We start from the raw sequence: 25077 nt of genomic DNA on the forward strand, positions 1-25077 counted from the left end.
ATTACAAGCTTCCTGGCTGCAATGGAGTCATGCCAGGCCCTGAGCGTTAGTTTAGTGTAATTTTTGGGAAGTCAATTTCCTCTGATTTTTTTTCCTTTTTGTTTTATTTTTTAAAGGGTATTTTTTAAATGGAAACATTAGCACATTCCAATGAGCATGAAGACAGGGGCCTTTCGTCCACCAGGCTGCAGCGGCGCCAGCACACTTTCTAGGCACCGCAGTACGTACCCATGAGAACCCCGAGGAAAAACAAAAGGTGACGTCAAACCTACAACGCCACCCACTAAAGGGAGCAGCCACTTAGCCCAGCTGCATCCATGTCACTCCATGGTCCTGACAGCTCATTCAAGATCCTAGGGCACTTCAGATAGGAGCAGATGGGGGATGAGCCCCAGTGTCCTGGCCAGACTCCAACTCAGGTAACCCTAAACTCCACAACTGGACATTTTATCCCTTCTTCATTCCCTGTGCAGGGCAACTGTCAAATAGCTGCCAAGTCACACCTCAGAAGTGGCTGCATTTCAGAGGTGGCTGAAGTGAAGTCTATAGTCCAGAGTGCTCTGGAATCCCTGCCACCTCGATGCCACAGTGATGGTGACTGGCCCTTTATCAACATTTAGCAGGAAAAGGAATAAAGGGCCTGTAGGATTGTGATTTACTGTCACTGGGTCCTGCGAGCAGCGCTGGGCAGGGAGAAAGCAATGGGCTGTCCTGTGGAGAGCCCAGCTTGCAGCAACGGAAGTGTCTGCTTTGCGCTGCCAAGCAGGGAAGCCAGCTGATTGATGGGCCTGGCTCAGCAGGCACTCAGAGTAAAAGCAAGGCAGGAGGCCTGGTCCCAGAGGCAGGGACAGGGTGTGGAGTGAATGGGAAATCAGCACCTCTCCTCTGGTCATATAGAGAACAGGATCGAGTGGGCCCAAAAGGTGAGCCCCCACCAGTCAGCTCCGCTCAGGCAGAGAGCTGGCAGCCCGGACGGAAGCATTGCAGACATACTGTGAGGCTAAGGAGGGTGACCCACTCCATCCAATGCCAGCCAGGCACTGAGTCCAACACACGAGCGCCCCGGTGGCCATTGTACAGTTGCCCTCCAGATCAGACTTAGGCTTCCAAGCAGGGAAAGCTTCCAGTCCGCATGGAGCTGCCCAGCCAGGCGAGAGGGAAGCCACGGAGACCAGAGCCAACACAAGATCTGTGATATGGGCTCATCCCATCTCCATCTGCTGGAAAGAGGTTCAGCTCAATAGCAGGCAGGATGGTCTTGTGGTTAAGATGTCGGCCTAGGGCTCGGGACACCTGTGCTCTCTGCGACCGGGGGCAAGTCACTTCACCTCCCTGGGCCCGCCCCCCCCAATGCCACGGTGTTGACCGTAAACCACCTCCCCACAGGTTGCGAGGCTAAATGACTGTTTGTAAAGCCCGTCAGGCCCACCAGTTGAAAAGAGCCACGGAAATGAAGGGCATCCTCTCTCTGACCATTGGCAGTAGAGTCTTTCCTTCCAGGATCCCATAACTGTGGATGGATCAACCCCTTCTGTTGGGGTAAGGCTAAAAGTGCTGCCACGGGCCTGCCAGTTAGGGGCTGCCTAAGGTACTGGTGTCCCACGCAGCACAGACAACAGAGTATATCAGCAAGGCTTAAAGCACATGGACAAATGCGCCAGACACAAGAATCAGAGAACACCTGGTGCGACACATGACACTGAAAAGTGAGCAGCAAGGCTTGTCCGTGTCATCCTTTGGTCCACCTCTGAATAAAGCCTACCCGGACGACCTAGCCAGGAGCTGCCTGTGTGTCTACGGGCACAGGGAGAGGTACCAGCAGTGGAAGCTGCTTGTGAGTAACATGGCACTGCTTGGAGGGGAGCATGGTGCTAGAGGCTGACAACAGAGCCGTACATGCTCCACTTGCCCCACAGCCCCAAGAATTAGAGTCCCCTCAAGGGAGTTCTGGGGAAGCACTAGCCTCTCAACCCTCTCAGAAGACAATCGTGAGACCGCAGAGACCCTCTGAAGTTTCCAGAAGGCTTTACAAATGGGTCTCTGTCTGGCCTCTGTACTGCTTCCTCATCTCCCCTTTCTAAAGATCTGGGGCCATATCCTCAGCTGGTGTAAATCAGTACAGCTTCCCTGACTTCACAGGAGCCGGGCCAATTCGTGCCCACTGAGGATCTAGCCCTCCAAGTTACTGGAGCTGCCAGTTCTTCCCTTTGATAATCCCAAGGGTGACTTTCCACCAAACAGCAGTGCAGGCTCAGCCAAAGCAGTGCGGTCAGCCGCGCTTACCGACTGCCCCGAACACCAGCAGAGCTCTTGGCACAGGACTGGGACCCTGATGGAGCAATGCTGGGCATACAGTCAATCCGCCTCTTCGCTGAGTTTCTTCCTCTCTGTTGACAGATACAGCCACAGTCAATTTACGAGAGCTTGGGGGGGGAGGGGGTTAACCACTGTTAGTGCAGGAGCAGTCAGCTTCTGGAGAGCTGCACTACACAGTGCAATGAGTTCGCAGAGATGCAATGGACTGCCTGTGGCCAGGGAGGGCAGAGAAGCAGGACAGCCCTGCCTGCCCAGGGGTGAATCAGATACAGTCAGATCTTCAATTGTCGCTGTGACGATAAGGCACCTCAGGTACAAGCCAGTTTTGCCTCCCCACTTGTACGCATCACCAGGCTTTACTGCGAGAGGAGGAGGGAAAAGAAATCAAGATCTCCCCCATTTGGGCATCAGCAGCCCAGTGAGAGCAGGGAGGGGGAAGGTACAATGCAGTAAAAGCATGCCAGCAGCAGAGCTTTCATTAACGATGCAGGGTTGCCAACTCTCCAGGATAGACCTGGAGTCTCCAGGAATTAAAGATTAATCTTTAATTAAAGATGTCATATGATGAAACCTCCAGGAACATATCCAACCAAAACTGGCAACTGTAGATGCCAGTTCTTACACCAAGGCCTTTGCTGTCTTCCTCACCTGGGAGGGGGAGAAGCCACCACTTCTACACATCCATCTTCAGCAGTGGGAACGAAAGGATCAGTGGCAGGTGGGTTCAGGCTCAAATGGGCTGAGAGCTGGCAGCCTTAAAACCTCCCCCAACCCAACTGAGCCACAGACCAGCGTAACATCCAGCCACCAGCAGCATACCAGACGGAAGGAAAGGCTCTCATGTGAGAAGAGGCTTGAGACCTACCTGCTCCCTCCTCACAGATGGAAATGGAATACACCCCCAGCTGATCCTCCCTCTACACCAAGCCTACACCACACTATACATAAGCAACAGGTATCATAGTCTAAGCATACTCAGGCTTGTTGTGTCCTTGGATGGGAAACCTCAAAGGAGCACCCGGGGTCCAAAAAATAGCATAGGTAAGTCAGAGGGTTCTATTCCATCTTACTGCTGAAGGCGATGAGGTGTAAAACCAAGGCCCTGAGCATTACCAATCTTACAGCCCTTCTCCCAAGGGAAAGGAGTTTGGGCCCAGTGCCCTGGAGACATTCCCCTTGCAGTTTCAATTGCATACCAGTCCCTTCTTCACTACCGGTGCAAAATGATCATGTAGTGTTGCTGTGCCCTCTCAAGCAGCTCCCACAGGCCACCTGAGAGCTGGGAGAAAATTCCTGTAACAGTTTGGGATTTCTCTAGAGAAAAGCCAATGGTGTCGTTAACAGCTCCATCAAGGAATTCCAACAGCCAGTGCTCTGCTGGGGCAAGTCTGCATGTGTACTTAGCTCTCAGCTGGATGAACCACCCTCTCCTGGAAGAGGGACTTGGTCTTCACGTTTATGGGGACTATTTCTGGAGACAGACTGGACTGATCTACTGTTTGTAACAGTGGATTCCACTGAAAGAATCAGTGTCAGGCCCAGTAACTGTTCGGGAGTGATTGTTCTCCCCCTCCCCTGGCCTCTTTCAAGGACCTCAGAGCACTGCACGAGAAAACGGACAAGGAGACCAGGGAGGCAGCAACAGACGCGCATGGCCCAGAGGACAGAGTTTGGCATTAGGGTGATGGATTCCTGAATGGAGTTATCAATGTCCACCAGAACTTCCATTAGGCTGGCGGTGGACACAGCAGTCCATACACATGCCTGGTGTAACACCACTGGTTTCAGTGAGCACACGCCAGTGATTAATTTGGCCCAGCAAACATTTCTGGATGTCACTCAGGTCAGTCTCTCTCCTTTAGTAGATCCCACTGAATGGACACAAAAACTAAGAGTGAAATTCTGGTCCCACAGAAGTCAACGACAAAGCTCCCACTGACTTCAGTGGAGACAAGATTTCATGCAAAATCTCTCTCACTCTCCTGTAGCAGGAGTTTCACCAAGGTCAGGGTGCAGACTGTGTCCAAGGAGAGAATTCTTCTTCTCCCCTAGTTGGAGGATGACTGCTGGAGAGCACTGCCAAAGCAGCTATGCATCCCTTACCTGTCCGGTCTTCTCTCCCCATTACATTATCAGCTCAGATTCTATCTGAGCTGAGACCACAAGCAGTGGAAACAGATAATTGAGGTGCAGTAAATTTTGACACAATGGTAGCAGACAAGGGGCACGCGAGAACTCCCTCCATTCCCCTCACAAGTCCCCCCCACCCCCCGCCCCGGGAGCAATTTTCTATGCAACAGCACAGTTGCATTCCCTTTGCTATCTCCTAATAAATATCATACTAAGCGAGATGAATATCTCCTTCCCAAACCAAGCAGCATGACCCACTTTCTGAATCAGGACAAATGCAATTCGGCCCTGGAGTCCTGGGCCCCTCCCAAAGCCAAGAGATTTTGTAACAATTACAGCAACAGGAAGAAATAGAAAAGTAATAAGTGATTAAAGAGCATGGTGCAGCCACTGGGTAATTCTTGATGTATTCCTTGCCATCCTACGCTCTGGACCATTGCCTAGGACATTGAAGCAATGGCACCCCCCACATCACACCATATGCATGTGTATGCGCGTGTGCACACACGCACGCACACACACACACACTCTCTCTCTCTCTCTCTTCCACTATCCTACATTCCTCAAAAGTAACAGGTCCAATTTCAGACTAGTGGCCCATGCGTGGATCTCCCATCCTGCGCACACACACCCCAGACCTGCCCCTCCCCTGGGAAAGTTGTGGTGGAGCAGGAATGGAGGTTTCAAATTCTCCCAGTGCACCTCCTCTCCCTCCCCTCCCCTCCCCTCCCCTGCCCCAGTTCACAGCCCAGTGCGACTGTGCCCATGGAATTCCAGAGCCAGCACCCAGCAACAGCGTCAGTCACAGCTGGCGATGTTGCCCCTCCTTCCCACTCCTTCCTCGGCTTGTCTCTCCAGACCTGCTGCCTAGTGCCTGCGGGAAGGATGGGGGCATGGAAAGCAGGGAGTGAGGTGCACTGCAGGTGCCCAGTGCTTTATGGACACATTACAAAGAAAGGCCTCTGCCCCAAGACACTCACCCTTTGAGCTAAATACTTCTCTTTGGTTTGCAAACCAGCTACAGCTGGAAGGCAGGAGTGAGGGGGGGCCAAATCCTGGTACTACATACATTGGTACAGCACCTCTGGTTTCCATGCGGCTCCTCAGGATCAGAGGATGACGTGCCGGGTATGGAAAGCAGAGCCTAGCAACCCGACTCAAAGCTGATGGGACCCAACGACAAGGGTTGGCTTTGGGGCGGCTCTCCTCCTGCCTGCAGGGCCGATGCTGCAGCGGGTGCATGCACCTCTCCTGCTGGCCACCGCAACCTTGTTGCACTGTAAGTCCCATAGCCTCTCTCTCCACAGCACACACATAGCACAGCAAGGGGCAGTGGTTGGCAGGTTTGGGGCCCACAACCACTGCTGTATCAACCCCAGGGGCAGGAGGTGGCAGCAGCACCACTGATTCAGAACTAGGGGCTAAGGGTTGGACTCAGATTGGGAGGGTTGGGTCCAGCTGGGGCTTAAAAAAAGAGGCTCAGGCAGATCTCTCAGGGAAAGCAATTGAAAGGGGGAAGTAGGGGAGATGTCAGTATTTCCTTCATTGACTGAACCCACAAAATTATCTAGCTGACGGAGAGCTGACAGAAAATACTGGCTGGGGGGAACATGCCCAGCTGACCTCCTCTCTCTAGCTCAGCATTTACACTAAGCTTGTTGCTATGGCCTATAAGCACCCCACTTCCTGTGCCATCTGGCACTAGGCGAACAGGGCAAAGGGTCACACATTAGGTAGGCTACCCTCCCCCAAGTGGCACTATGAGCCCCTGGCATCCACCATCCATCTAGTACTAGTTATTTATTAACATGATGGCAGTACCTAAAGGCCCCTCCCTGTGCTGTACAATCATGGACTAAGAGAGTCCCTATCCCAAAGAGCTTATAATCTCACAGACAAAGGGGAGTGGAGGGGAAATCGCAGCACAGAGAGGTGAAGTGACTTGCCCAAGGTCAAGCAGCTGCTCAGTGGCAGAGCTGGGAACAGAACCCAGGGGTCCTGCATTCCAGTCCAATGCCCTCCCCACTGGACCATGCAATAGCCTAGAAGCAGCTCTGATTTAATGAAAGTGCCACACATGCTTCTCTGTGAGGGGTACAGCTGGGTCTCCTCAGCACCCCTTAGCAGAGTGAGATGGGAGCGAAAGCTGATTTTAAAATTACTGAGGGAACTATTTAAAAAATAAATAAAACAAAGGAAAAACCCTCTTACCCAGATTTTGGAGATAAAAAAAAAAGACAGAAAAATCCTCATCTTAATACAAAACTGTATCTGATGTGTCGTGGCATGAAAATGTTTTTCACAGCATTTTTCCAGTGTGATCTCATGCACCCTGTAAACGGGGTACGCCCAAAACACCAGGTATTTTATGGGACACAAACAGAGCAAACACATACACAATTTAAAAATGAAACAAAACATAGGATTGGTAAATATTTAAATTAATCAGAGCTGGCATCTGTAGATGCTCCCCTCCCCGAGAGACATTTGCAACATAATAATAATAATAATAATTAAAAAAAAAAAGAATAACATGACCTTTTCCTTTGTGTTTGTTAGCTCACTGCAGTTTGGGGGGTTGGAGCAATCCTGGCGCTTCCCAGGGTGTAGTCCAGAGAGAGCAAGCAAGGGGCTTTCTCCTTGCCTGGCACTGGGGCTTGGGGCTGGATGCATGAACTGGTGGGGATGGGTCTGGCCACGTGAGTTGCTCCGACCTGTTTGCTGTCTCACTTCATGTTTCGTTATTTTTTTTCTCCTTTTCCTTTTAATTGTTGGAGGAGTTTACAGAGCTGTTTGCCAAAAAACAATCCACTCCAGGGAACAGCTTACACAGAAAAGGGTGTGTCGCTATAGTGAGGCCGGGGAGCCATGGAAACCACCACCTTTTTGCATTAGCCCAGGTGAAACCAAAGCTTTGTGGATGGCTTGTGAAACCCACAGCAATCTGCTGGCAAGTGAAACAACACACAGACAGAGCATGCATGGAGCACCCAAGAGAGTGCACCCTGGCACTAGCGCCCATGTGTGCAACTCACCAGCATAAAAGCTTGAACCTCACTTTCCAGTTGTACCATTTTATTATGAAGTGTCTGTCTCTCTCTCACACACACAGCTGTGTTCACACTTCATCTCATTCACATAGTCAAAGAACACATGCATACACATAAACGCGCATACACACACACTCCTTCACAAAGTCACCCGTGAAGACACCCAAAACCAGAGACAGACCCAGCCTAGTACAAATGTGGGCGCGCGCACAGATATAATCACATAGGTGTGCACACACAATACTGTACACAAATGCATGCCAACGAAGAGCCATGCCAACCAGCCACATGACCAGACAAACATGGACAAACACACACGAATACAAGACACCAGCACAACACGTGTAAATGTTACAGATGATGAGCATCTTCTTGTGTTTTCATTCCAGACCAGAAAAGAAAGCAAAGAAAAGAGAGAGGGGAAAAGAACAGGTGTCTTCCCAGGCCAGCTCAGCTAGTGGCACAGCGATAGGAGTGTGCAGGCTTTGTGTGTTTGGACACAGGTAACTCTGGGAGTGGAGGAGATGTTTTCCTTTTGGGGCGGACCGTGCCTTACATACGAAGGCGGCTGGCTGGTGACGGACTCTGGCTGCATTCTTTACAATCTTACAAAAGAAAACAGAGAATTCCTGAGAAGCAGCAGCTGCCAGCCTGATTGCACCAAAAACAGAAAACAAGAAAATAATGGAGAGAAAAGGGGATATCAAAAGTCACCTGGGCCTCTCAGTATCTCTCACCCAGGAAAAGGAGAGCACCACAAACAAGGACTCTCAAAGTGGCAGTGGCTCCCCAGCTTTCAGCTCCAGAGCCTTGCTGACATTGTCAAAAATATGCAATGTTGAAATAGGGGTTAGTCACTATAGGGTGGAGTTCAGCCATGGGCAAGCTCATTAAAGGAATGAAGTGGTGTTCAGGCCTCTGCAGAGGGCTGGTGGTCGCCCAGCAGCCTCCTGACCTGTTCCTTCTTCACACAAAACCACTCTAAGTTCAGCAGGAGAAGCCAGCAATGGAGAAAGCCCCAGTGGATCCCTCCCCCAGCCCATTCCCAAGGCCAATGCAGGGTGTGGTCTACAGTTCAGTGGGACTCTGGGCTAAGGAGGGAGGACCAGGCCACAATGGGCTTAAGAAATGTCCAGAGACTTGGAGAGAAACACAAGGTTTCAGGCCCTTCCAAAGTGTGGAACAGGTCTCAGAGCCGGCGGGGGCAAGCAGTGGCTGGCTTTACTGGGCTCCTCCCCATTTGGGTGGTGGGCTTGATTCTGCTCATTATCTGGCCAGGGGTCAAAGGTTAGGGCACCATGCTGTCACCCCCGACCCAAGCACCAAAGCATGTGCTATCACGTCCAGCATCCAATAAACCCCCGAGAAGCACTGAACCCTAAGAGCTAGGATGAGAGAGAATCTCCTTTGATTGAAGCAGGGTCAGGGAGCAGAGCTGAGTCTGCACATATCAACCCCTTGTACTGCTCCAGCATCCTCAACCCCTCGCCACACTTTAATCCAGCAACATGGGACCAACGCGGGGCTGCTGACATGTGCCTACAGAAGCCATTTTTGGGCAGCATCGCTTGATACATGGCATGGAACAGGTAGAGCACACAGTGTCCCAATGCTTTTAAAAGATAAGTGCCCATCTCCTGGCTCACACATCCACCCAGCCTGCTCCTGAGACCTGCCTGCCCCATAACCCAGATGTTGGCAGTGCCAGCCTTTATCTGGGGACTGTGCCAATGTCAGCAAACATCCTGCGTTCAGGCCAGGCTGGGACTGTAAGATCAGCGTGGAGATTCTGAGGGGAGCACTTCAGTTTTCTGAGGGGAAGTTTCCGGGGCTGGGAGGCATTTTTGGATGGGTTGACAGACTACAGTGGACAGGGCCATCCAGAGGATTCAGGGGGCCTGGGGCAAAGCAATTTTGGGGGCCCCTTCCACAAAAAAAAGTTGCAATACTGTAGAATACTATATTCTCGTGGAGGCCGGGGCCTCGGGCAAATTGCCCCACTTGTCTCCCCACCCCTGCCCCCCGGGCGGCCCTGACAGTGGAGACCCACTACAGCAGACTAATACCTTGCAACCCCGCTCACCCTCCTCCAGCCAAAGGACAAAAACAGACACACCTGCCACCAAGCCCAGGAGCTGAGAAGGAAACCGAGGGCTGATGGAGTTTGGGGGGAGACCTATGCAGAGTGGGGTGAGTGACAGGATGAAGATGGCGGTTAGGAGTGGGGGTTAAGTTTTTTACCCACAATTCCCTTCCTACCAGGCCACGTATGTCCCTGGCTATATTTTCTGTAGGCACCAGGAGAGCCGTTCAAACCTGGCGTAAGAAGGGAAAAGTCCATTTACCTCTAGGCACCCACTTATACCAGGTCAGCATTTGGCCCACGGGCTTTCTATTGAGATGAACCACTACCCTCCCCGTACCCAATGGTTCCTTTGTCCTTTCATCCAAGATGCCTCACAGAGATCCATTAACCCAACCCCACCTGCCATCCAACCAGTCAGCACCACTGCTGAAGAGGCTAAAGGCCCAGTTAGCCACAGCCCTCTCGAGTTACACAGCAACAGAAGCCAGGAGTAGCAGCCAAGGGCTCTAGCCACTAGCCCACACAGCCCCCCTATATACACACACCCTGGCCTCGGGAGAATTCACTGCTCCCAAAGAGCAGGGTTTGGAGGCTCCATGAGCAGCAAGTCCTTTCCTCAGGGTAGAGAGACGGTACCAGGCCTGAGGCCTAGCAGGCCAAGGGAGGTGGCGAGTACCAGTAAGGCTTGGTGCGTCAGCCTTTCTGGCACTGACCTCCCAGACTCATTCAAATATTGCCTTTTTTTTTAATTTAATGTTCCCTGTAATTCATCCGTCCCAAAAGATAATCAATAGAGCCCGTAATGAAAATTTGAGCCATATTTTATGATTCGCTGCAGGAGAAAGGGCCACATCAGCAAGACTGGGCTTGCAGCATCGTTCTCACCCACCTGCCTGCTGGCTGGGCCTCCCCCTTGCAGGACCACCAAAGGGGGCAGCCCCACCACGGAAGGGCTCCCTGTCCTTCCTCTTTATTGACGGTAAGGGCTCTTTGGACCTGCTGGTGGGGGGAAAGGGGGGAGGAAGCTGGACTGACACACCAGAGGGATTCCCCAAGGCATCGTTCATGCTTCCCAGCCCTGGAGAGAGCCAAGTGACCCAGCCTGGCCCTGGACAGATGAGAATGCTGTTGTGTGGGATCTGCTGGCAGGGTCTCTCACCGAGCTTTCTGCCATAACCCTCTGATCCTCAGGGCTGCCCCTCAGTGAGGCTGGTCTTGGGGCTCCTCCCCCGGGGGAAGAGGTCTAGGGCCTGCTGCGCTTCAGTCTGGACTGATGCCAGGTCATGGCAGGGCTGGGACACTCACCCCGTAGAGCTCTAGTGACTGGGAGCAGCAACCGTGTTATTCCACGAGGGACCACCCTTCAAACTCAGGGCCGGATCCAATGGGCCTTTCACCTCCTGTCCTCATTGCGCTCCACTTCCAAATGCTTTGAACCCCAGCAAACTCCTCTGTAGTGCTATTCAGGTACCAGCAATCAAAGAGCTGGCCTGGGGGCCCTATTAAACTCAGAGGCTGGGAGCACCAACCCGCCCTCGTGCCCCCATATTATTGCCCAGGATGTGACATGGGCCCATTTCATTTGGAGGCTGGGAGTGTGAACGTTGATGCTCCATCTCTTCTCCCAGCCCGTTGTAAGCCAGCTGGTTCTCACACATATGCAGGGACGCAGAAAGCTCTGAAACTCAGGCAAAAGACTCGGTCCTGTTCCCGGAACCTTTCTCCACTTTGGATTCCCAGCAGCAGGCCCCCCATCCTCCCTTTAAGGGTGGGAGCATATTTTACAGCCTGAAGCTGCCGCGTCCGCAGGGAGCCGGAGGTAACGAAACTGGCTTTTATTTGGCTGAAGTAAAATATCAGAAGTAAAAGGCTGAGAGTGAAGAATTTATAACAGCAGCGAAGGCAGCAAAAATACTGGGTCTGACCAGGAGCTGCCCTCTAATGTCACACTGTTCTGCTTCTGAGGGGTTGGATGCTGTGTGGAGGGCAGCCAGAGATCCTCAATTCTCTACATACATGAAAGCAGCGACATCTGCAGCCGGCACTCCCTCTTCCCCCAAACTAGGACGCCTGCCCCTATGCACAAGGCTGAAAAGGCAAGGACCCTTCATCCACACACAGGTGCTGGTGACAATCGCAACTTGAGATGGGGTTATTAAAAGCAGAGGCGTAACCAATCCAGCCACACCCCAAGCTGTGCAGTCCTATGGGGGGCATTCCTGCCTCCCAGTGGAGGACTGAAAGTGAATTTGGTTCTGGTGAAAGACAAGGAGCAGCAGCCCTAGAAACTGAATCTACAGAACAGGTTCGGAAGTGCAGGAGCGGTGCCAGCTTCCCCAACCTCACCCTGCCAACGCAGTCCTGACCTGCCTGGACCACCAACAGAGGAGAGAGTGCAACTCAATCTCTAGGCCTACTGCATCCTTCTACCTAGGTGTTTACACACCTGCCCCATTGCTTAACACCAAAGCGCTTCTCTAGCATTCAGGATTTAGCCTCTCAATGCCCCTGAAGGCAAGGTAGTGTTATTACCCCCATTTTTCAGATGTAAAAACTGGGGTACAGGGAGATTAAGAGACTTGCTCAAGTTCCCACAGCAAATCCATGGCAGAGCTGAGATTTGGACCCAGGACTCTTGAGACCCAGTGTAATGCTGTACCCACAAGGCCATCCTTCCTTCTTGGTCTATCTGCTGACACGGACGAGAAAGTAGCTCCAGTGACAATACCCATCCACTAGGAACTGAGTAAGAGCACAATGGGACATGCAGTGTCTCTCGGGCAGTGACACCTTTCAGTCACTATTGACTTGCTCCGGATTTGAACCAGAGGCCTTGACTAACATGTCACAGTCATCCAGTCCCTCCCCAAATCCTCAGGGAGTGCTCAGAGCCTTCTGCTTACCCAGCCTATTTGATAAGTGGCTATGCCATAGTCTATGGCATCTGAGATAGTAATATGCCATATATGCATTATATACTCACGCAGATAGACGCAGTAAATTACATACAGAGACACGGATATATAAATAAATTACATACACACATACACACACACACACTATATGCACTCACATAGACATGCTACAATATATATTAGTACGGTTAATGTGACATCAGACCAATAGTCCTACGAATATGACAATCAGCCAGTACTATCTGCTCTGACTTGCTCAGAACACTCCGAATAGGACCTGTCAACAGACATCACTTACAGCAGAAATATTCTAACCTGATATAAACCCTTAGAGGTCCCCACCACCAGATCTATTTTTTAAAATGACACATTGCCAGCTATTGGTCCCTACAGCACGCTAATTGCTTTTGCTAGCTTTAAAAGCTAGAAGTTATTTCACTGAAAAAGTGACTCAGGGCCTGAGAGCGCAGAGATGTTTCTGGCATTAAATGACCAGGTGCACACAGACACACGTGCGCAGCACGTATCAGAGCCTTCCCTGAGGATATCCTCGTACTTCACCCTGAGACATGCCAAGGGGGAACGAGGGACATGAAGCAGCTTGCTCAGGGTCACACTGTGCCTTTAGGTTGGAGGGGGGAACAACTCACAGGCCTGTGCTCTAACCACTAAACTATACTCTCCTTTAAGCAACTGCTTCGCAAAGATATGCACGAGACTGTTAAGTCTTCTAAAAAACTATATTCAGAGACATCTTTAAATCACTTAGCGGCTGGAGAGATGCTCAGCAAGGGAGCAGCCAAGGGCAATTCTTAGGCCAGAAGATCACCCTTTGAGAGCAGCAATAGTTCAAAGACAGCTGGGCTCTCCAGATAGCCAGTAACCTGGGGATTAAGTAAGGACACAGTAACAGCTCTCTGTATCCTAAAGGAAACAGAGAGGCTGAGACAAACCCCCTCACAGTGGGGCTCACAGGAAGATCCCAAATGCCTCGTAGGCAGCCTTGCCGGCTGTTCGATTCCAGAACTACCTGCTGTTGCTTATGGACTAAAGTGCAGTTTACAGACCCCACACTAGCTGTTCAGAGGTTATACACAACAGCAGAACCTGGGAAATTCCCCCAGTGAAAGCAACATTCAAGGTCACCATTTCTCAAGGAGTGCAAAATGCAAAAAAGTACATGTCCCTGCACAAACCTGCACTCACCTGTGCCAAGAAGCAACCACAGGGTTTGAGTCCACAGGTGTTACTGGTGCACATTCAGAATATTTGGACACACCTATTGCACCCTTCTTGGGAAAACCTGCCCCAACTGTTGGGCAGAAAAAACAACAGAAGGCAGGAAATCCCTAAGTGAAATCCTTCTGAGTGGAGGGAAAAGCTGTCCAGCCCCTCCACCTGCTGGGAAGCAGCCAAGTGATGTTTCTTCCACCTAATTCTTTCTGGGTGAATTGCTTACTGTTTTGATGATGCTTGTTAATTTTATTTCAAAGGCAATCGTAGCTCAGATGAGCATCACTATCTAGGGGTTTTAATTATTTCTACCAATATATCAACTTTCATTCACAAATATTTTCTTGGGTGAATTTCCTTTTTTTTACATTATCCCTGCCCGATCAGCAACATTTCCAGTTTTGCTGCAATTTCTTAAGGATGTGTATACAAGGGATTGTATGAATAAGGAGTTGTGTGCACACAAACTTGCATCAATGTTTAATTAAACCAGTGCAAACATCTTTGTCCATCTTATTTTGGTCTAAGAGGGACTTATTTTTGGTTTAGCTGAACCCTGCCCTGACTGACTTAAGCTGAACTGAAATAAGAATATTCGTATACTCTTTTGTGCCAGTTTAACTAAAATCAGTTTTAAAATTACTCCTTAAGTTAATTTGATACAACACCTGCATTTACAGTTAACATAAATGTTTTAAACCTATCTACTTTTCAATATTAATAGTGCATGTTTGCTTTCAGCATTTCTCTCCTGGATAAATTAAAAATAAATAAATAAATTTAGTCAGTTTCTCTTGTATTTATTAGTCAATTTCACTTCCAGGTTCTCTAGGCTGCAACATCTGAGTTGTGAACAGTCCAGGAATTAATTTAAAAGCAACATTTTCCATTGGATTTTTCTTTTTTTTTTCCCCCTTTAAATGTAATTTTCTCTACCAGTCATTCTTAGTGTAAAAATGTTTTTTGGTTTTACAAAAATCTTAATATTTTAGGGGTAAATAATCATATTTAGAGTGAGGAGAGATCAGCTGCTGCAGATACTACTTGCTTCTCAGACACACGTGTTGTATGGAGATTCCTAATCTTCATCCACACAAGATCAAGGAGATGCAGCTTGTGTGATTGATACCTACACTGGCAGCAACATTTAAAAGCCCTTAACAGAGTTTTTCATTTTTTCCCATTATTTAGCTTTTTTGGTTTTATTTTTTAAATTTACTTTAATATAATTCCCAATATGATATGACGACTAGGAATGTGACTGTAACTGCTTAAGAGATGTTCTCTACTGTTTGATACAGGCCCCGATCCCTGCAAACATTTACACACAAGATTAACTTTATTTTACATGAATCATTCCATTGACTCATCACGTGAATAAAGTTGAGCATTAATGTTTGCAGGACTGGAGTGAAAATTGTCATCATTTCTACTAAGGCCCCTTTACAAACGGCCTTAAAATGGAAATAAGTTATATTTTGACGAATTGTAAGGCACTTATCTGCAGCCAGAATGGTGTAAAGGGAGTTGAGAATAAATAAGAATCTGGGTCCACAGTGGGCCCTCTCCTCTTCTATTAGCTGAGATCTATCCTAAATGTCTTGCGTTTCTTTTTATATGTGTATCTATTACTTTGAGTAGTTTAATTCTCCTGATTCCTACACTCAATAAAGCAAAAACTGTTTTGCCAACAAACAACTTTGTGAGCCACAACAGGCGTTCCCAGAAGTTACATCACAAAATAAAAAGTCACGCAATTAGACCATACGGCAGAAACCAAAGAACAAAAAAAAAAAAAAAAAAAAAAAAAACACCCTGTTGCTTAATTTTATATGTTAATGAACAGCCTGCTGTAAAAAGTAGAGTACAAAAATGGGAGTACCTCTGTGAGTCAACAAGATTTTCCTTGTGAATTCCACCTCTTTATGCTGCTCAGCAGGCAGGACTGGATGGAATTTCTCCTCCCTGTATAAAAGGCTGTGCTGCTGATAAAACTGGTAATCCATGAAGATCATTTCCTCCAAAGGAGATCCCTCCTATTACCACAGAAACTCTCAAGGGGCTAGATTCCAACACCCTTACTCTCCTTGAGCTGTAGCATCTCACTCCTCAAGTGGTCCCATTGATATCAAGTGCTAATTGGTGTGAGCAAAGCTAGCAGAACCTGGTCCATGGAAACAGGACAGATCCATAAAACACACCCTGACCTAAAAACAGTAAGGATGTGGTATTTCCAAAGGTTCTAAGCACTTCCATAGACTTCAGTTGGAGTTCTGGATTCTCAATACTTCTGAAAATCAAGGTCTAAGTGCCTGAACTACTCCATATTCTGTTCTCCCCCCTCTCCCTCCTGGTCTATTTTTACCTCACCTGCAAAACACCCCTTTAAAACCAGAACCTTTTATTTGTTATATGTGTAGGCTGCATCTCCCGCTGAAAGGTAATTGGAGTTTAGACAAAGCCAAGAGCAGGGGAGTTCCACTGACTTCACTGCATAAAAGTCTGATTCTGCGAGCATTTATAGTGTCATGGAAATCATGGGTTAAATTCACCGCTGGCATGAACTAGGGCAGCTCCATAGCTGCTTATATCAGCAGTGAACTTGGGCTCTTTCATTTCCCAGCCTTTATTACCATCAGCAGCTGAGACTAAGACAAAGTTGGTATGTTTTAATCTAATTTACTTCGTGCCATTTATTTTCCCCATCCTACCCAGTTTGGACAATGAAACTAAACCTGTCAGTTTCACTTTCTGGTTTTCCTGCATTAGTGCCAATGCCATTTTGAGTTTCAGGGCAAGTCTTCACCTATGCTTTAAAAATTCATTGAGATTACAAGAAAAAAAAAAGACATTTTTTGTCATGGATGAAATTCTTTTCTTAAGAAAACAGAAGCTACTCCAGATTTAGAGCAGAAGAACAGAGCAAAATTTGATCCAGTACGTTTGGTAAGTGTGTGTGTGTCCGTTAAATATAACTACACACACACACACACACACACACACACACACACACACACACACGTCTTAAACTCTCTTGACCATGTCCCTTTAATGTATAAAATGAAAGGATATTTTTAAAGGTGGGTTTGGATAGTATTTTATGATTCACTGTTTTGTATTATTCTCACACGGAGAAATGAAGGAAGTGTCTATAAAGAAAAGAATATCATCTTACAATTATAAAGATACATTCATCCCTAACTGCTTCATGATTAGATGTATACAGCAGTACCAAAATGCAGCTACCTCTGCAGAATGGACTGGGGAGGAAAGTTTTGCTCAAGGTCAAAGGGACAAACTCTGATTGTTGGGTGAAATTCACCCCGGGGCAGAAAGCCAACACAAGGTGTATGCTTCATTTCAAGTGCATCAATAGGATTTAAATAGGACGTAAGTAGCACCTAGGTCTTGTGCTGGCTCTCTGCACAGGTTATAAACAATGCCATGGGATTTCCTTGAAGAACAGGGCAGGATCCCAGGACATCACACCGGTGCAAACCAGGAGTAACTCCATTAAGTGAAGAAAGCTACACAAATGTATGCGAGGAAGCGAAATCAAGCCCTTGGAGTTTAAAAGTATTCTGTGGGTCTTTCATAGGAGAAACAGCACAGTAACTCCCAGGAGAATGAAGGCCAAAACCAGCCGTACTCAGATTCAAAGCTGTGTTTGCTAGGAGGATGAGCATTTCCAACCTGCTGCTCAGACCATTAAGCCACCCGCTTCAGCAGCACCAGATGCTATCAGGTATGTGATTCAGACAAGATTAAATGTTTACAGCCTTACAGGAGCTGGTTCTTAAAATACTTCTGATTCAGTGAATGGAATCTGGTAAAGTCATATCCTGAGCAGTTCTGCCATCAATCCTGGATCTCGGATCTACCTGGTGGCCGGCCTCTTGCTGGGGTCTGCACGAATCTCCTGCCCACTGCAACTGCTTGCATCAAAGCATCTCCTCCATGGGCCACAAATCCTTGTCAACAAGGCTCAGTGTGAGCCACTGGGGTGAGATGGGAGCTGAGCCCCCTACTAGCAGAGTAGAGCGCAGTGCTCCGCAGTCGCTGAAAGCCAAATCCAGCTGCATGGCAGAGCCTTGCCAATTTAGCATCAATGGAAAATAAAAAGATCCCATCAAACAGGAGCTGAGCTGGTCTGTGGATTCTGGGATTAGGTGTCTGGAAAGCAGTCAGGGGATTTAACATATTCAGCCATCCCAGCATGCTCAGTATGCATCCTCCACATCTCAGGTGTGCAGGCAGGCAAGCAGAGACAAACATGGCCTGAGATAGGTAGGGAGAGCGAGCTAGGGAGGGCCTGGGAGAGCGAGTCAAATGGAACTGAAGACAGACAAAGACCAGGAGGCAGCTGACAGGTGTAGCGATGCCAACAGGCAGGAGCAACAACTCAGAATTCACAGCATATTTCAACAGGTCCAGGAAACCCGCCTTGACTTAGAGTCAAGAGAAAGCAGCAGCTCTGGGACTGTGAAATAAGAGATCAGGTCCTAACTCTGGAGAGGAACAGTGTATAGCACACGGCAGCTATCCAACGGAGAGGGCGCTGTGCCGTCTTCTGTGGTGACTGAAGCCCAGTGAAATGGAAATACATTTTGATTTTAAACAAGCAATAATTTCTGCAAATTTAATGCTGATGAAAGGTGCCAGTCTGGCAGCCCCGGGGACTGCAGGCCTCTCTCCTCGGCATATGTTTCCCCCACACTGTCCCAACACTGCATCTCAACCCTGGCCTCATGGAGTGAAAGGGGAGCTCAGTCTCCTTGCTCCATTCAGTCTTTGACCTCTCTGCTGAGCTGCCAGTGAGGTCAAACAGTGCTGAGCATGGCCATGGTCTCAGTGCCACAGCATCTCTCCACTAAGAGCTAGACCAAGAGCCCCTTTTCCATGCTCCCATCTTATTAAATATAGGCCATAGAACGGCTATCAGATGGGCCCAATCCACCTGGGCTGGATTCTAGCTCACAACCTAGACCTGAGAAGGCCCTTCCACCCCTGAGCCTTCCAGACCCCCATGGATTTGGATTTCATCCATTGGGCTTGAGCAGTGATGAATCCAACATCCTAGGCCATGAATGACGTGGGAAAGGAGAAGGCTAATGAGAGGCGATAGGGAGTGTGACTGGCTGGCCCAGCGCAGTGGCTGCCCCCATCTCGCTGCCTAGTGCCAGGAGGCATTGTGGAGGAGGACTGAATCCAGACAATGCAAATTCCATCCTTCCCCCAAGTGGCGATATCAACACAAAAGACCCTGGCTGCATCAAAGAGACGAAGAAAATGGAAAAGGAGGGATTATTGTGCGCATACGACACCCCTGTGAGGGTGCGCATAATGGAGCAGGTTCAGCAGCCAGCAGTGTTCAGAGTAGACTTTGTAATCCTCTTTTTCTATTTCCGTTTGCTATTTGATGTAATTATAGTTTCTGATTGAAATCCACCCAGAGTGTAACCCCTCTGCTTAATGCTTTCCGTAAATCCTTGGGTACACAGCCACACTGCTCCCCAGACTCACTCGGAATAGGAAACCAGTTCAAGGCCAAAAGAAGAGTCTTTGCTTTCTTTGGCAATACTGTCAAAACTAGCTTCCCCTTTGCCACATCCGCTATAGCAGCCCACCTCTCATGCCACACTGCCCTTTGTAACTACTGGCCCTGCTCTGCCAACTTTCTCTCTGCCACAATCTGGGTCTTCAAAGAGATTTAAGAACTTCTGTTGCCCTCTCTGGTACTCACACAGCAGGGAATGTTGTCAGAACACAGGGTTGGGAGTCTGCCACTCATTCTCCTTTGGGAAAGTCATGGAAACTTTCTGTGCCACACAGTTTCCCTAGGTGGGAATGACGCTAATAGAATACAAATTATTAACAGTATCAATCAAGATCCAGAGCCCCATCCTGCTATACCAACAGAATAAAGGATCTTCTCTGGCCCCAAGAGCCTGCAGTCAAGCTGACAATACTCAAGCCCCAAAGGGATGCTGGGAGATTTGTCTGGCTGTACATTTTTCCTCCCAAGCCCATACTGTGCCACTTGACCAAAGGTGGCAGCATGCTCTGAGACAGATCAGATGGCAGGACACCAAACAAAACGCACTAAACAACATAGCAGGAGCATACCACAGCAGCAAGGCCAGGCTGGTGGCAGAACTGTTAACACTGGTGGGCAGGAAACACATGGGAACAAGGCACACTTTTTGGGTGCATCAGTCCCATGGGCACCAGAGGAAACAGGTTCAGAGGGACTATGGCCACTCCACAGGCAGCTGTTGGCCTCTCACACCAATTTCCCATTCCAGTGATGCCTCCAGCCCTGACTGGGAAGTTTTTCACAGCAGGTTCCTGACTTGGCATCAAAAGCCAACATCTTAGTCCCTTTCGAGAAATCCAGCAACTGACATGCAAGAGATAAGATACATAGATCTATTCCAGCAGAGCTGTTTGCCCCACCAGGCAAGGAGCCAGAGGATCTTGGACCAGCGAACAAAGATAGAACCTAGCTTGTTATTCAGAGAAACAGGTTCAGTTACCAACTCCCTAGAACTTCAGCATGATCCTTCCATGCTACTGCTGCTTAAAGATCTGGGGATGCATGAGACGATGAGGGTTTAGAAAAAATTCAGAACCTTCACCGAGAACCAGAACTGAACCTTCAAGGCTCGAAGAACATTATGTGTAGATCCCGCATCAAGGCTCCATTCCTGCCCTCATCTGTACTTTCTGGTCCAAACAAGAGGAAGGAAGCCCCTGAAGTCTTGCGAGAAAAAACATCCTTATGAGAGTCCCAGCCTCATACTGTAAACCCCAGAGAAGTTGGAGAACCTGGTGAGCTTTGAGGGCTCCTCCAAATTGAATTAATGACTTCCACAGCCCGTTCAGACAATTCCACCCTTTGGATCCCAACACCACTCTCTTGGCCTGATTCAGTGCTGCCTTGTACCTTGTGGCGTCATCTGCGCGGTCGCCAAGTGGCAGCTAAACACAGATCGGAATGGCAGACATTTACACCACCTGGGGCAGATGATGGCACAATATGTAGAGCCATGGAGAATCAGACCCTCCATCCTTCCTTTCCAGTTTAATAATGTGGAGGTTTCTCCTCAATGCAAAAGGGAATGATTAAGACAGGATCTTTGGGACATGCGCCTGACAACTGGAGGCGCTATGACTCAGCAGTGAATCAGAAGCAGAGCAGTGCACAGCCACCGGATGGGCTGGGTTGGGGAGGAAGATCAAGGACTCAGAAGCATGAGGAAGGCCAGGTGAGCTGGGAGGAAGGGTTGTTTGGACTGGGAAGCAGAGACCATCCAAAACTTTGGCACAGCTGATAAATACTGTGCATTGATACAGCTCTAATTAACCCATTCCTGCTTTTCATGTTCCTTTGACCTGCAGCCTGTGCATGGCCTACAGGGGACTCTACACATACCTACCTTGCCCTACTCACTCTGAACAATCACAGCTGGTGAAACCGGCTAGCAAGCAAGCAACCACATTTCAAACAGCCCTTCCCAACACTGCTCCAGTCCTCCTCTCCCACAGAGGGGCCCAAACAGGCTGCCCTTCCTCCCCTCCCATCTCATACCTCCCTAAAATATTCCCAGAATTGAGGTTGGGGTTGCGTCTCTCCCCACATACCCCGCATCAAATCCTCCTCCTGCCTGCCACAGAAGTGGATTTCACCCAGGCTTGGGAGGCTAATTTACACTCTTTAGGGTTTAAAATAGCAGTGGCGTAAATGAAAAGTCCAATTTCTTCAAATTTGCATTGTAAAACCATCCTTCAACTTCCTCGAAATAAATTTTACTATTTTATTAGTGCAAACAAAATGGTAATAAAACACTAATACAGCGCCTTGTATCCAGGGGAAGAGCTAAAATTAACATAGCCCGAGCAGTGTTTGCTATTACATTCAATTACCTTTTTACTTGAGATTTACATTCTCATCCCCTTAATCTCCATAGTAGTGGCTTTGAAATCATTCCCCACAGTCATTCCTGCGCTCAGAACGGACTGTAGGAAAGATACTTGCTCCCTACCATGGTCCCTGCTGCCGGCCTCTTTGCAGCCAGCCTGTTCCCTAGAGGTTCCCTGTGGTCAGGGTCTTTCATCCAAGACACTCAAACCGTTAATTAACAGTGGGTAAGCTTAATTATCCCCTATATAGAGAGGGGAACACTAAGGTGCAGAGAGACTGAAGACCAGATTCTGAGCTCACTTATCCCAGTGTAAAACTGGAATAACACCATGTACTGTAGTGGAGTGACTCCAGATTTACACTGGGACTCACTGAATTCAGAATCTGTCCAAGTGACTGGATCAGGACATACAGCGACTCTCTGGCTGACATAGGAACAGCCTCACAGGATGGACCGGACGCTCTCTGTCTGACAACATTAAGTGCATTTACTGGGCTGTGTAATTCCTGATTTGCCCACTCTGGAGAAGAATGCACCCAGGGACATGCCAGGGAGCAAGGCCACACGGGTGCACCCCAGGAAATCTGCTTCTCCAGCAGCAGGGGAGAGCTTTGAAAAGTTAATTTCCTGAGTATTTATTTTTTTAATGCTCTGGAAGTGTTCATGATTCTTTGCCATCACCTGAAACATGGGAGGTTTTGGATGGAACCCCACACAGAAGCTAAGCTCCATCTTGGATCCACACCATAACACCAGCCCATCTGAACAGAGTTCCCTGTCCTTCCTCTTGTTTTTCCTCTACTTATCTGAGCGTACAGACCTCTTGCATCTCACAGGCCATTATGAGTGGGAGCACTGTCTAGTGGTGAAAGCACAGGCTGGGCATCAGAAGATTTGGATCCTATTACCCATCACTGTGTGGGGTTGGACAAGTCACTGAACCCCCTTGGGCTGCCTCTGTAAGACAGGACTAAGACCTGCCCCAAAAGTGAATTGCATGGCTTCAGTGACTAACGTTTGCAAAGCACTCTGAGATCTTTGGATAGGAGATGCCAGAGAAGTGGAAAACATTGTAACTCCTCTCCTTCCAGCCTGGACAGGAAATGACATTGCAGCCCTCAACACCCCACTCACAGTCCAGCCCAGCTACCATGCCATGATAGTACAAAGTCATCACAACACCAGACGCGTACCCCAGACGCACACAGGGGAGAAAATGGCTGGCAGACACGAGCCAGCACCATGGAGAAGAGCATTCCTGGCTGAATACAGAGGGCTTGGTTTGTTTCCAGGTACATGTGTGTGGGCATTTAAGGCCCCTCCATACTGTGCAGAGAACCATGCACGAGCTCAGCTGTCTGTCAGGGAGGTGTGGATCGGAAACAGAGTCTTATTGTTGCTAAGGGAAGGATTATAGCCAAAGTAAGCTATACTGAGGCAAGCAAGGGGCACTGCGTGGCAAGGCCTCATCTACACGATGGGTTAAGGAACCTGTGTAAACACAAACCAGTCAGTGCAACCGCACTCTCCATACCAAAATCAGTTTAAGTGTTGTCCCATCTCGGCACCTTTTCAGTTGCAAATGACCTCTGGGTATCTAGCCCACAATTCCCAGCTCTACTTTAGAAGCAGTGCATTCTGGGAGATTTTGCTAGGTCACCGGTGCATTGCAGAACAGTAGCAGGAGGACTAGTTGAACTGTTTCAGTTTGTCAGGTCCACACTGGCACCAAACAGGATGGATTTACAGTTATTAAACCTATCACATGCTACTCTGTTCTAACCAGCTATTAGACCATTCAGTGCATTTTTCTGTTCTACAAACATTCTAGGGGCTTCAGCCAGCTTAATTCATCTAGCGTAGAGAGGCATATGAGATACGAGAAGCCTGTCTAAGCCGCTCTTTCAAATCTGGCTCAAGTCAGTCACAACTGAAATGACAATGAGGTAGCTGAGGTGCTGAGACCACGGCCCACCAATATTATCTTATTGCTTCCTTGTGCTTCCCCTGACTGAATCCACCAGTCATCTCTGGTAAGATAGTAAGCTCTCTGGAGCAGGGGCCATCTCTTTGGTCTGTGTTTGTGCAGCGCCTGACACAATAGGGTCCCCGGTCCAGGACTAGGGCTCTTAAGCACTACCACAATACAAATAAATAAATAAATAAATAACACTGCCAACTGCAAGCATTCAAGAATCATGAGATAGGCTTAAAAACTATTCATGTTTTTGAAAAATAGGGGGTTGGGTTATTAGCCTTCTGGGCTTTGAGCCCTTAGGGGTCATGCTTGCAAGTGTCTCTCTGCAACCAAGAGGGCTAGATACTTTATTTTATTTTATTTTTTTAAACAAAGGCAGAGATTCCCCTGTGTTCACAACTCCAGAAACTGGGGCTTTAGGGAGAAGAGCCATCTGTCACGAGAGAGATGACAGTGCTGCAGAAAGTCACCACCATCCGATGATGATTTGGCAGTCTACGTTGGGGGGTGGGCGTGTCTCAGTGCAGCAAGTGGGTCACAGCTGGAAGGCTTGCTGGCAATCTCAGTCAGACAGACCAAGGGCTAAGAGACTGAAATCCCTGCTCTGCTCTACAAGTGGCCCTTCAGGTCAGGGTTGAGGTAAACTGGTGGGGGAGAGCCTGGCCTGGTGAAATAGAAGCCTTCAGTCTCCAGGGCTCGTTGGCCAGGAGGAGAAAGCTGCAGGTGAGGTTCTCTCTGAGCGTGGGGCCTATTTCCTAGCACTGCTTCAACCACGTATCCACACTGAGTTCCTTTCGGCAGTGCCCACCGACTCCTGCTCAAAGCAGTGCGTGGTGTCCAGGGCTCTAGGCCTCATTTTGACCCTGTGATCTGCACTCCTATCCCTGATTTTGCCATTTTTGTGCCCCATAATATTAATTTCTGGGCCCTGTGGGCCCCCTCTCCTGCCTTTTGCTGCTTTAGTGGGCTCTGCTCACCAATCCCAATTATCCAATAGGCTGGCACCAGCACTCAAGCAAACAACATGGCAGAAAAACAAACCTAGAGATTCCACCCCCCAGTTGACCCACACAATGGTAAACCTGCTCCCAGTGAGGCTCTACCACACAGTCTCAAGGAACACCCCATACCTGGGCTCCAGTCTATATCTAATCACCTCAGGGCCTATTAACAAAATAAGTAAATGTTCAAATGAAAGCAGGAGGGTTTGGGCTTGGTTTGAGCTGGTTCTTTGCACCTTTTTTCCCCCTCTTTTCTCTTTTTCTCCACCCCCCGCCAAGCACCGAACAAAAGGAAGTTTGTTGTCAGACTCAAACATTTCTTGGGCCTTGTCCGAGTTCCACCTTGTTTTCTTGTCTCCCCGCCCTGTATAAATAAAGCAAAAACCAGCTGGCACCACCTGTGATGAAAGGACAACTAAGAGCAGAATTTTTATCTTTCATTA

The 25077-nt window shown here is 48.7% G+C and overlaps 1 protein-coding gene across 4 annotated transcripts in view; it reads right to left on the reverse strand.

Moving 5' to 3' along the window:
* CASZ1 (castor zinc finger 1) overlaps nt 1–25077 on the reverse strand; it is a 266799-nt gene that overhangs the window by 225624 nt on the left and 16098 nt on the right. Inside the window, exon 1 of one of the 4 annotated variants that reach the window (XM_050931809.1) lies at nt 2284–2348. The exons of the other annotated variants lie outside the window; for them this stretch is intronic. The gene's annotated coding sequence lies outside the window, so the exon portion shown is untranslated. Of the gene's footprint in view, nt 1–2283; nt 2349–25077 lie in introns of those variants that run through there. 4 annotated transcript variants of the gene reach the window in all.

The sequence above is a fragment of the Gopherus flavomarginatus genome, chromosome 21 (genome assembly GCF_025201925.1).
Source record: "Gopherus flavomarginatus isolate rGopFla2 chromosome 21, rGopFla2.mat.asm, whole genome shotgun sequence".
Taxonomy (NCBI): domain Eukaryota; kingdom Metazoa; phylum Chordata; order Testudines; family Testudinidae; genus Gopherus; species Gopherus flavomarginatus.